This window comes from Sorghum bicolor, chromosome 6 (assembly GCF_000003195.3).
Source record: "Sorghum bicolor cultivar BTx623 chromosome 6, Sorghum_bicolor_NCBIv3, whole genome shotgun sequence".
NCBI classification, from domain to species: Eukaryota; Viridiplantae; Streptophyta; class Magnoliopsida; order Poales; family Poaceae; genus Sorghum; species Sorghum bicolor.
This window is the reverse complement of record NC_012875.2, coordinates 58,626,929-58,638,284: the sequence shown is the minus strand read 5'-3', so window position 1 is coordinate 58,638,284 and position 11,356 is coordinate 58,626,929.

Below are 11,356 nucleotides of genomic sequence, written 5' to 3'. Positions count from 1 at the left end.
TAGCTTGATACTTGTATGGGAGTCAAGCTCTCATCTCTCTCTTTTCTCTCCACATCAGTATTAGCTTGACTATAGGCCTATTATACTATACATGTTCTAATGTGAGTAGAGATTATTGCATTAAATTGTGTCACTAAAAAGTTATACTATATACCGTAGATTTCCGCACACTAGTGTGGGTCTGAGCAAACATATATAATTCTTCTAAGCTCCTAGGGCACCGCTATGGCGTGTTGTAACCTATTTACTTTAAATACGGAGACACACAAACCTTTTGTGCGGTCAAGAAAAAAGGTATACTATGTCATTAGCTAGATCTTTTCTTTAATCCCTTCTGAGTTAGATTCTCCTGACTGAGCGGTCATGAGCTTGAGGGAAGGGAAACTAGCTATCTTGGCCTATAAGGAAGGCCATCTTGTATTGGCATCAGCATACATGCGAACATGGTTGTCGTCATAGTCATGTGCCCACATCGTGGCATGGGGTGGTGTGGTGCTATAGTGTTAGTCGTAATGGCACTATTGGCACGGTGGTGGCTCACCAGCCATCCTATGCAATGTGATCTTGCCATGGCCTTCATCATCATTGCTTGATCTCTTGGGGGTGTTTTATAGGAGCAGGTAGCCGCTCTTAGGTCATCGGTTGTCTTGCTGGTTAGGGAGCCATTAGCCATGATCCCGAACTCTAGGGTCATGCCCTTTGTTGGATTGGCTAGCCTCGGAAGTCAAGGCCATAGTCATGATCTTCATCCTATGGTGGGTGGGGCCGTACACCCGTCCTATTGAGCCATATTTGGACAGTGGTTCACCGTACTTATCGTCACCGCTCGATGGTTCTGTCTTGTGTACGACGTGGTGCAAGGATGGCGCCTGTTTCGAGATGGTTGTCCCCTCGGTCCTAGCGAATTGAACACACATCCATGTCTCTATCGGGATAGTCGTACCTAGGTGGAGCTTGACCCCTCTCCATCCCTCCTAGGGGTCGAGATGGAGGAGAGGTCATGCGGAGCTGGGCAATATGTGGTGAAGGGAGAGAGAGAGAGAGAGAGAGAGAGAGAGAGAGAGAGAGAGAGAGGAGGTTGTGGCCAACTCTCTGTCTCAGCACTTGCCACTTGGCCTAGGCCTATGTACATAGCTTAGTTGGGTCTCGGTCCCTTAGGCTCGTATGAGCTTGTGTGTCATGGGCTGCCCAAGCAGCTAACTAACTAGTGTTTTGAGATACCCAGTTTATCATAACCTCGACACCGAGTTTTCTCTGCACCACCGCTATTAATCCCTTCTCCTCCTCCTCCTATGGCGGCCTTGCCAAGATGGAGGATGAGTGGAAACCCTTCTTATCTAGTCTAGTCATAGTAGCATGTGCGATGATGCAGCTTGCACCGGCAACAGTCTCTGGTAGTGTGCGCGATGGTTTCTAGTGGTGACGAGAACGCAGGGCGCTGCTATTGGCATAACAACCGGTACACCATAGGTTGACCCAACTCAGTCCTCTCATACTAGGGTTGGCTCCTCGCAGTTCTCCCTTTAACACCAACGGTAGATAGGAACCGAACTGTCTCACGACGTTTTAAACCCAACTCACGTACCACTTTCATCGGCGAACAACTGAACCCTTGGGACCTTCTTCAACCCCAAGATGTGATGAGTCGACATCGAGGTGCCAAATGACTCCGTCGATAAGAGCTCTTGGGAGTCATCAGCCTGTTATCCCCGGCATACCTTTGATCCGTTGAGCGAGAGCCCTTGGCGCATGGGATGCAGGGGAGGGAGAAAAAGTGGATGCAGGTAGGGACTTCGAGAGCAGGTCTGCTGCCGAGGATGGGGTTGCTGGAGCTCGATAGCTGCCGGAGTAGGTTCCGTGCTTCAGTCCTCGCACCGCCGGGACCGGGGCAGTGGCACGGGTTACGCCCATCGACTGCTATTGCTCGAGTAGGAGGTCACGAGGTGTGCGATAGGAAGAATTCTGCGCCAGCGGCAAGGTGAAGTCGCGAGGTGCGCGACGGGAAGAAGTCCACTACGAAAAAGAAGATGAAAGAACCAAACTGGTATCCTCATAATTAGCGGCAGGTGGGTAGTTTTTTTTTTTACCTCAAAGCAACTGAAAGCAAAGAGGAGCTGCTTTCAGTTTTCTAGTTGAGCAAAAGCTGCTTTTAGATCTTTTGGTTGGCTTTTGCCTTTTATAAAAAAAACAAAGCAGGTTTAAAAGCACAACCAAACAGAGCCTCACTCTAGTGTATCGTTTTTATTATGGAGAGACTTGAATGCAAATATGTAATTGTTCTCTTGATTAAAAGAATCACTTCCCTTGGGCAAAGAAAGCGATTGTTGCTGATGATTAAGAAAGGTTGCTGAACTGTCGCTAGTTCAGAACTTAAACCCAATAATTAATTGTGGCGTTTGTTTTCCAATTCAACGAATCTGGGCAATAGGGAAGCGAAGCAGTCATTGATCAACAATTCAACGAATATGGGCTAGCATTAATAGGGAAGCGAAGCAGTCATTGATCAATCATCATCAATCGTACAGAGTCGAGAGGCCAATTCAAATCCTTCGGCTTGCTCCGATGGGGGCATTTTCCATCAATCAACTAGGTAACCAAACCACATAAGTTTCATAGCATAGTTATCAAAACTATAAACTAGCTAAGAGCAAGTATTATGGTGGGCTGTAAGCTGGCTAAATGCTGATGTGGAGGAGAGAAGGGAGGAGAGAGAGGAGAAGCAGGCTGTAAGCTTACAGCCAGCTTAGACACAATAACCAAGAAACTTTGTAAGAGAGATAAGTTGGTCATGTATTAATAGTGAATAGCTAACTATTGTATGAGTGGGCTGGGAGAAGGCTATAAGAAACCTTACAGTCAGCAAGTGGGATGTATTATTAAACTTGCTCTAACCAAGCCACATGAGTTTCATAGGAATGAAACCCCTCTCTCATCTAATGAAACTTCTTCATTTAATGACCCTGTCAAGTCAGCAATTTTGCTTATGTGGCACCCTATTTAATGTGCACGACACTCTCATAAAACATGCATTGAGACTAACCTTAGGCCAGTTTTAATAGTGAGTTTCATGGTGTTATTTTCAAGATGAAACTAAGATGAAACACTCTCTTTCAATGCAAAGTTTCATTCTAAAGTTTTATAGATATTTAATTATATGACTCATGAAGAGTTGGTAATCGTGCTATATTTCTTTTCTCTCTTCTTAAATACACAATCTACTTAATGCAAATGAAACTTATAAAACTCTAATGCTAGTCTCAATGCATGTTTCATGAGAGTGTCATGCACATTAAATATGGTGCCACCTAAGAAAAATTGCTGACTTGGTAGAGTCATTAAATAAAAGGGTTTCATCATATGAGAGAGGAGTTTTATCACATGAGAGAGGAGTTTCATTCTTCCCATGAAATTCATGTAACTCGGTTACGTCATGTAACTCGTAGTTTATAGCCATACTAAAACTAGCCGTAGTTCACCTTCAAGTTAATCACTTTCCTCGTGTCTCCGTCACTAATGCCTATCTGATTAGACAGAGCGAGGTGGTATTATGCTAGTGACAGACTGACAGGTAACTGATGCTAGTATGGTACTCAATCTATCCACCAAATTTGACTAGTTGTCTTATTCAAAAAAAATTATATAAAATATCACTTCTTTTATCATGACTTGATTTATTAATAAAGGTTATTTAAGAATAACTTGAATTTGACTATGCTTGCATAAGTTTTTTTGAATAAAGAGTCGTTAAATTTGGGAATCAAAAATCAAACATTTTATAATTTATAATTTAGGATGAAGGGAGTAGTAGACATGCATGACGCTTGGTTTTTATGCGTTTTTTTTCCCTACTAGTATTGCTTGGGCCCTGGCCTATGACGTTGCACTACGACTTCGTTAAGCAAAACTGTTGTGCTTGACGCGGCAACACCAAAGATGGTGCCGGAATACGAATACCGGACCAGCCAAACTTGCACGTAAATTCAATATAATAGAAAACGTCCACATTATTACCTCACTTAATTTTCGTAAAAGTCGTTTTTTCTCTTTAAACTTCAAAACTGAACAAAATATCTCTCTTATTTTAATCCAATAAATATGAAATTTTTACTATAATTTAAATATATAATAATAATTCATCATAAAAATTTCACCACGGTTATTAACACAGCACAGTGTAAGAACACCGCTCTCCTTTCAATTTCCAGACAGTATTTCCTGCGCCCCCGCACGCTTGCTACTCCCATGGGCATCCTTGCGACACACTGCTGCGTACATCCGCGTCGCCTGGTGCCGACGAGCGAGGCTGGGCGCTGGATCGGCCGGAGAGAGCCTGCCCCGGCTTGTTTTTTGCGTTGTCCGGGCCTCAGTCCGCCAGATACGGGAGGCTCGCAGGGGATTGGCTCCACTTTTACTCAGATCGTGGTAGAATATATACTGACTTCACCTGATCTCAAACTAGCTAAGGCCTTGTTTAGTTCCCAGAAAATTTTGCAAAATTTTTCAGATTCTCCATCACATCGAATCTTTAGACATATGCATGGAGTATTAAATATAGACGAAAAAAAAACTAATTGCACAGTTTAGTCGGAATTGACGAGACGAATCTTTTGAGTCTAGTTAGTCCATGCTTGGATAATAGTTGTCAAATACAAACAAAAATGCTACAGTATAGATTTTGCAAAATTTTTTGGAACTAAACAAGGCCTAACTAACTTTGGTTATAGTTTGTTATGTAAAAAATCCACTTTAGTTCCCTCAACTTTAACGAAAGTCTACTTTTCATCTTTGAACTTCAAAATCGGGTAAAATACATCCCTCAACTTTTGAAACCGTGCATATTACGTCACTAACATGGTTATGAGCGGTTTTGAAAGCAATTTTGTCTTTTTCATTTTTATTTATTTTGGCTAAATATTTCTAAAAATTATAGTAAATCACATAAAATTCATAAAATAGTAAAACCTGATCTTATTGGACTCCAGATAAGTAAATCTACACGACGAACATATAATATGGTATGCTTTAGTACAAAATTTTTATTGTAGCTCTAGATCTGTATTTTTCTAAAATTAATTAGAATAATTCATATCTATAGTTTGTACGGTCTAATTGTGGTGAATTTTTTATGTTGGCCTAATTTTTATTTGTTTAAACTGTCATAAAAATTTCATACTCATTAGATCATGTATAACTTAGTTATAGATTTATTAAGATTTAACAAGCATAAACCTAAGTAAATCTATAACTAAGTAATACATGATCCAATGAGTAATTTTTACTACAACTCAATCATAGAATAATTAGCCCACCATATAAATTTCATCATAATTGAACCATAAAAACTGTAGCTATAATTAGTCTAATTAATTATAGAAAAAGATAGATCTAAAGCTGCATCAAAAAATTTGTATGTAGATCTACTCATCTGATGTCTAACAAAATTGAGTTTTTTTTTAAATTTTTATGTGATTTACTTGATTTTTTTAAAACATTCAGCCAAAATAGATAAAAGGAAAAAAAGACAAAAACCACTTTTAAAACCAGGTTAGGAATGTAATGTGCATGATTTTAAAAGTTGAGAGATGTATTTTGTCTGGTTTAAAAATTTAGAGATAAAAATTAGACGTTTGTGAAAGTTGAGAGACGTAGAGTGGATTTTTTCCTTCTGCTGTTACAAGTCTGATGAATACAGGCCCAACAAATTAAAATCTGGGCGACAAAGAGATTGCGAGGCCCATGCATGCATGCAATGCACGGCCGGGCGCACAGTTTCCAGGAGGATAAGCTGATGCATGCCCATCTTCGTCCTAACTCACGTAGGCCCGTTAGCACAGCAGCGCACAACCTGGGCCGTTGAGCTGTCCAGCCCGCTCCGCTGCTTCTTCGTTAAGAGCCCATATCACTCTTCTTTATATATATATATATATATATATATCAAAAAAGAAGGCCCATCCTTGACTACCGTCCCAAAATTTCTCCTCTTAGCCACTCCCCACAGCCCCAGGGAGGAAAAAGAAAAAGAAAAAGAAAAAGAGAAGAAATTTTCTCCGTGATAACAGGAGCAAGAAAGCTGAAAGCTACTCGAATCTGGATTTTGGGACCGCGCGCACGGTCCTTTGCCCCCTTTATTCCAAGCCTTCGCTCTCGTCAGAATCAAATCACGGCCAATTCCTCTCCTCGCGCATCATTTCCCTTCTGAAAGTTGGAAGAGGATGGACGTCAGTGCATGCAGGCTTTCAGCATCGAGCATGGTTTCGCGTCCCCCTGCGAGTAGTAGTCCCAGTCGCTCTCAATTCTCGCGACGAAACGGACCGGAGGATCTTGGCTTGGCAGGCATGTTGCCGGCGGAAGATCCTGCCTGCACGGCTGCACGACTACTGGTAGGAGTACTATACATTCTTTAATAATAATGCATGCAGCTTTGCTTTGGTTGAGCCAGTAGCAGCCGGAGGAGCTGGGCATCGATCGATCGGCTTTTGGTTGGGTGGTGCGAGACGAGATGCCAAAAGCCCAAAATGCGTCGCCTACCTCCACCTCGACGGATAGGTAGAGAGATAGACAGATGAAATCTTATCCAGCGCACTGCGCACGGGCTCACCTCCGCATGTCTCCTCTTTTAAGCTCCTCCAGTCGCTTCTGGGCCCTAACCACCCCGAATAATGCACTCTACTCCTAGAGTACGACTACATGGCGATGGGAGACCGTTGGGTACGTTCGATCGGCAACTCAAATAAACACCATCTCTGATCACCATGTCTCTCCAAACGCCTTTTTATTCTTGGGGAAAATAAAGACCAGATTCACGAGCTCAAATAAGTGAATCGCTTTAGAGCTGGCTGCTGGACCCAACGCCTGCCGCAAATGAAGCGTACTACATGGCCAATTATGCTCCAGCTAAATAAGAATAGAACGGACTTAATTGTGCAGTGATTATTAACGGTGAGGGTACGGTCTCAGTTGGGAACTTCTTCTTTTTACCCATTCAGAGCAGCGACTTGGACTTTTGGAGCATTCCTTGGACACTTGTCCGTTGTAGCTAGAGAGGATGAGCTAGTACCTCCGTAGATAGCGTTGAATATATGCTACAGCAAGTGGAAAACGGTACGCTCCAACCAATAGGCGATGAATACGTGGTAATAACCACGGTGTACTCCTAGGAAAGTGAGCCCTATAGACGTATAGTATGCGATACCCTACCCCCCACCCCACCCCGGACAGGCGACGCCGTCTTTCTTCCCCAAACCAGGGCCTTGTTAAAGTTTACCTAAAAAACCAAAAAAATTTCAAGATTCTTCGTCATATAGAATCTTGCGGCACATACATAAAAACATTAAATGTAGATAAAAACAAAAACTAATCGTTTTAAGCCTAGTTTGGACAATATTTTTCAAATAAAAACGAGAGTACTACAATATCAAAATTTAAAAACTTTTCGATCCTTAATTCCGCGTGAAAGCGTGCGGGACGGCGGCACCGGGAAAAGTGACGCCTACTATCTGCCTACACCAGCTCATCCATCCAAACCCCAAAACCTGCCGACGTGACGATCGGCAGGCACGTAGGTTAGTGGAGGAAGGGACAGACGAGCATGGCCATATAAGCATAGATCGAACGCCTGCCCGTCGAGCACTTTGGATGGACGAGCTTCGCCGGCGCCCGTCGGTCCGCGTAGCTAGGGCGCAACCGTCCGCATGGGCTAGGCGAATAATCCGCTTTTCCGCGCTACGGGGGCGCTCGATGCCCTCCGCCTCCGGATCGATCAGCGCCAAGCGGGTACGACGGACGGGACAGCCAGCGGCGACGCGCACTACTCGATCCCGGGTGCGCATCGCGGGATGGCACGGCGCGCGGGCGGATCGCGACCGCGCCCCGGCCTGGCCTCGCCCAGCCCCGCCGGACCAGATCGGACGGGCGCGTGCCTCTCAGCCGGCCGGCGGCCGGGCGCCGTCGCGACGTGACTTTTAGGCCGGCCGGAGTCTGCTCCATCCATGCACGCCCCGCGCTTTTTCACGCGCTACGTGGCGGTGTCGCTGTGGCTTTTTGCCGTCGTGGTGACTCGATCCCGGTATAGTATAACGGAGTTGTGGTTCAACTTGTTTTGGCAGCGGAAGACGATAAGGGAGGATCGTACGAGACGATAGGGGCAAATCGTACGAGAACGATTCCAGTAGATTTCCCACTTCCGGAGGAGGATGATTGATTGATTGGGTTTGGTTCGATTCGCTCGCTTCGAATTTTGGAATTCATTGTGCAGTCCTCGTCCGGCGTACAGAATCTCCGAATACAGGCCAGCGCGCACTTTTGCTTTACGCCAATATACAAAAGCCTTTAAAGTTTATATTCCCTCTCCCCTTTTTTTTTAAGAAGTTGCAGGGGCACACTATGCCATTGCAACAGGAGTACAGGACATAAAAAGCGTTCACAGTTCAATGCCTAACGCACTCGGACTCAACACTCAGGACGTGCACATCACAAAACACCCGGTGTGATGACCTTTTACACGCGCTCTTCCAGAAATATCTGCCTTTGAAACTCCACAGAACAACCTCACACAAACTCTACATGGCGTTCGACATCCTCTCTTCTAAGTTTTTGAATAGTGAAGCGGAAGATCGGTTGATTACGAGTCTTAACGACTTGCAGATTTGTTACGAGAGAAAAAACACTGCTGAATGACAGACAGATTTGGCTGATAAACTCGTCTAGAAATGTAATCAAACTCATGTAAAACTAGCTCACTATTCCCTCTTATATGACATGGAGACATGGTAGTGTGCTCGTGTTAGTTAAATACTTTATGGGAATGGCTCTTATAGATTGCAGTTCTAACATGGCAGCCTACCAATTTAAATACTCTCTCGGTCCGCATAAGAATACATTTCAAGGGTCTAATGTTCATCCCAAACGAACACACTTATTAGGCCTCACATATGTAGTCACAAGTGTAGTGAAGCAGCTGTGGACACTCTTTGGATGCGCAAGTGTAAAAGTATAATACTCCCACCATTTTTACAAGTTGTAATAGCTTTATTTTAAGTCAAACATTTATATTTTTAACCATCGATTTAAAAAGTCATAAAGACATATGATATAAGATTTATGTTTTTAGATTTACTATGAGAAACATTTTCATAATATATAGACCTCTTATTTTTATAAAAAATATTTATTGAAAACTGATATATTTATTTAAAAAGGAAGTATTTTTTAAGATAAATCTATTCATAAGATTTTCATATTTCCAAACCCAACAACTTAAAATGTAACTAAAACTGTTAAAAGTGAATGTAAATGAACAGTGATTTTGGAAACAACTAGTGTCTTTCATTGATCTCATAGAATATATACAAGTGAAGGGGGGCATGTCCGTACGGACACAACCGTTCAGTTTACAGAACCACCGAAGGGACATGCCCCTTCGGAGATTACTAACTGCTAATCCTATGATTAACTGCTAATCCACTTTTCTAATCTTGTTGTATCAACGGATGAGATCATTAGTGATAAGGTGTCTATTCACCAACAGACACCGTTTCGCAACACTCCCCCTTGATCGAATCTTCCTTTGAGATCAATGTAGCTGTAAGCTTAGATTCCTCGAAAAACCCTGTGGGAAAAATCTGAGGAATATGTATGTACGGATATGCTGTAAAACTCCTTTAAACCTTTATAGGAAAACAAGGAGAAGGTAGCATATACTTGTGTGATTTAAACAAACCACTATGTCATTGGCATTCCAATTAAAAACCCCAGTGGGGAAAAATATTGGAGATACGACATAAAGATAACTCCTCTAAAAACCGTTTAGGAAAAATGTGAGGAGCCATATTAAGAGATATGTCGCTAAAACTCCTATAAAAACCCAGTGGGAAAATCAGGAGAAAAATATGACGACATACTATAAGTATTGCCTCTTGAAATAACTCTCATGAAAAACCTTTTTCAGGGAGAAACCCATGGAGAGTTGGGAGGGCAATGTGTGTCTTTGATATTTCCCACAAAAACCCCGGTGGGGAAAATAGAAAATATGACACATGCTTATGTTAATATTACCTCATTAAAAACTTTAACAAGAAACCTTTTTGAGTAAAACTTGTGAAAGAAAAGAGTATAATATGATGCTGGTACAGGTGGCATCTAGGAGATGTCTCCCCCTGATTCTGGCAAATCTCGAAGTCGCCTCATACCAATTCCATGTACCAATTTTTTGAAACACAGAAGTTGGTAAGGACTTAGTAAATAGGTCAGCGAGGTTATCACATGACTTGATTTGCAAGATGTTTATTTCCCCACTTTCTTGTAATTCATGGGGATAAAACAATTTAGGAACAATATGCTTAGTGATATTGCTCTTTATGTAACCTGTTTGCATCTGTGTAACACAAGCGGAATTATCTTCATAGATAATTGTTGGTGATTCAATTGAACCAATACCACATGTCTGTTGTATGTGGTTAATCATTCTGCGAAGCCACACACATTCTCGTGATGCCTCGTATAGAGCAATAATTTCATAATGATTAGTAGAGGTGGCTGTCAGAGTCTGCTTAGAAGACTTCCATGAAATAGCTGTACCTCCATGTAGGAATACAAATCCTGTTTGGGATTTTCCGTTATGAGGATCAGATAAGTAACCAGCATCTGTATAGCCAATCATATTGGAATCATGATTTTTCTTGAAGAATAAACCAAGATCCTTTGTGCCATTAAGGTATCTGAGGATACACTTTGCTCCCGTCCAATGACGGTGAGTCGGGTCCGCACTATGTCTAGCTAGTAAGTTTATTGCAAATGCGATATCAGGCCTGGTGCAATTTGCAAGATACATAAGTGCGCCAATGACACTGAGATATGGGATTTCAGGTTCCAACGTCTTCTCCCCAACGTCCCGTGATCTAAATGGATCTTTCCCTAATTCTAAGGAACGAACAACCATCGAGGTTTTATTAGGGTATGATTTATCCATATTGAATTTCTCTAATATTTTCTGGATATAGGCTGATTGATGCACTAAAATCCCTAAAGGACGGTGCTCAATTTGTAAGCCTAGGCAATATTTGGTCTTTCCCAAATCCTTCATCTCGAATTCCGTCTTTAGATGTTTGCGTGCTTCTTCTATATCCTTTGGGCTGCCAATGATATTTAAATCATCAACATATACAGATATAATACAAAATCCCGTTTGAGATTTCTTAATGAAAACACATGGGCAATCATCATTATTGGTGTATCCTTTGTTTAAAAGGAATTCACTCAGTCGGTTGTACCACATTCGTCCCGACTGCTTCAAGCCATATAATGACTTTTGTAGTTTTACACAATACATGTTACGATTTGCGTTTGGATTCGGAATTTG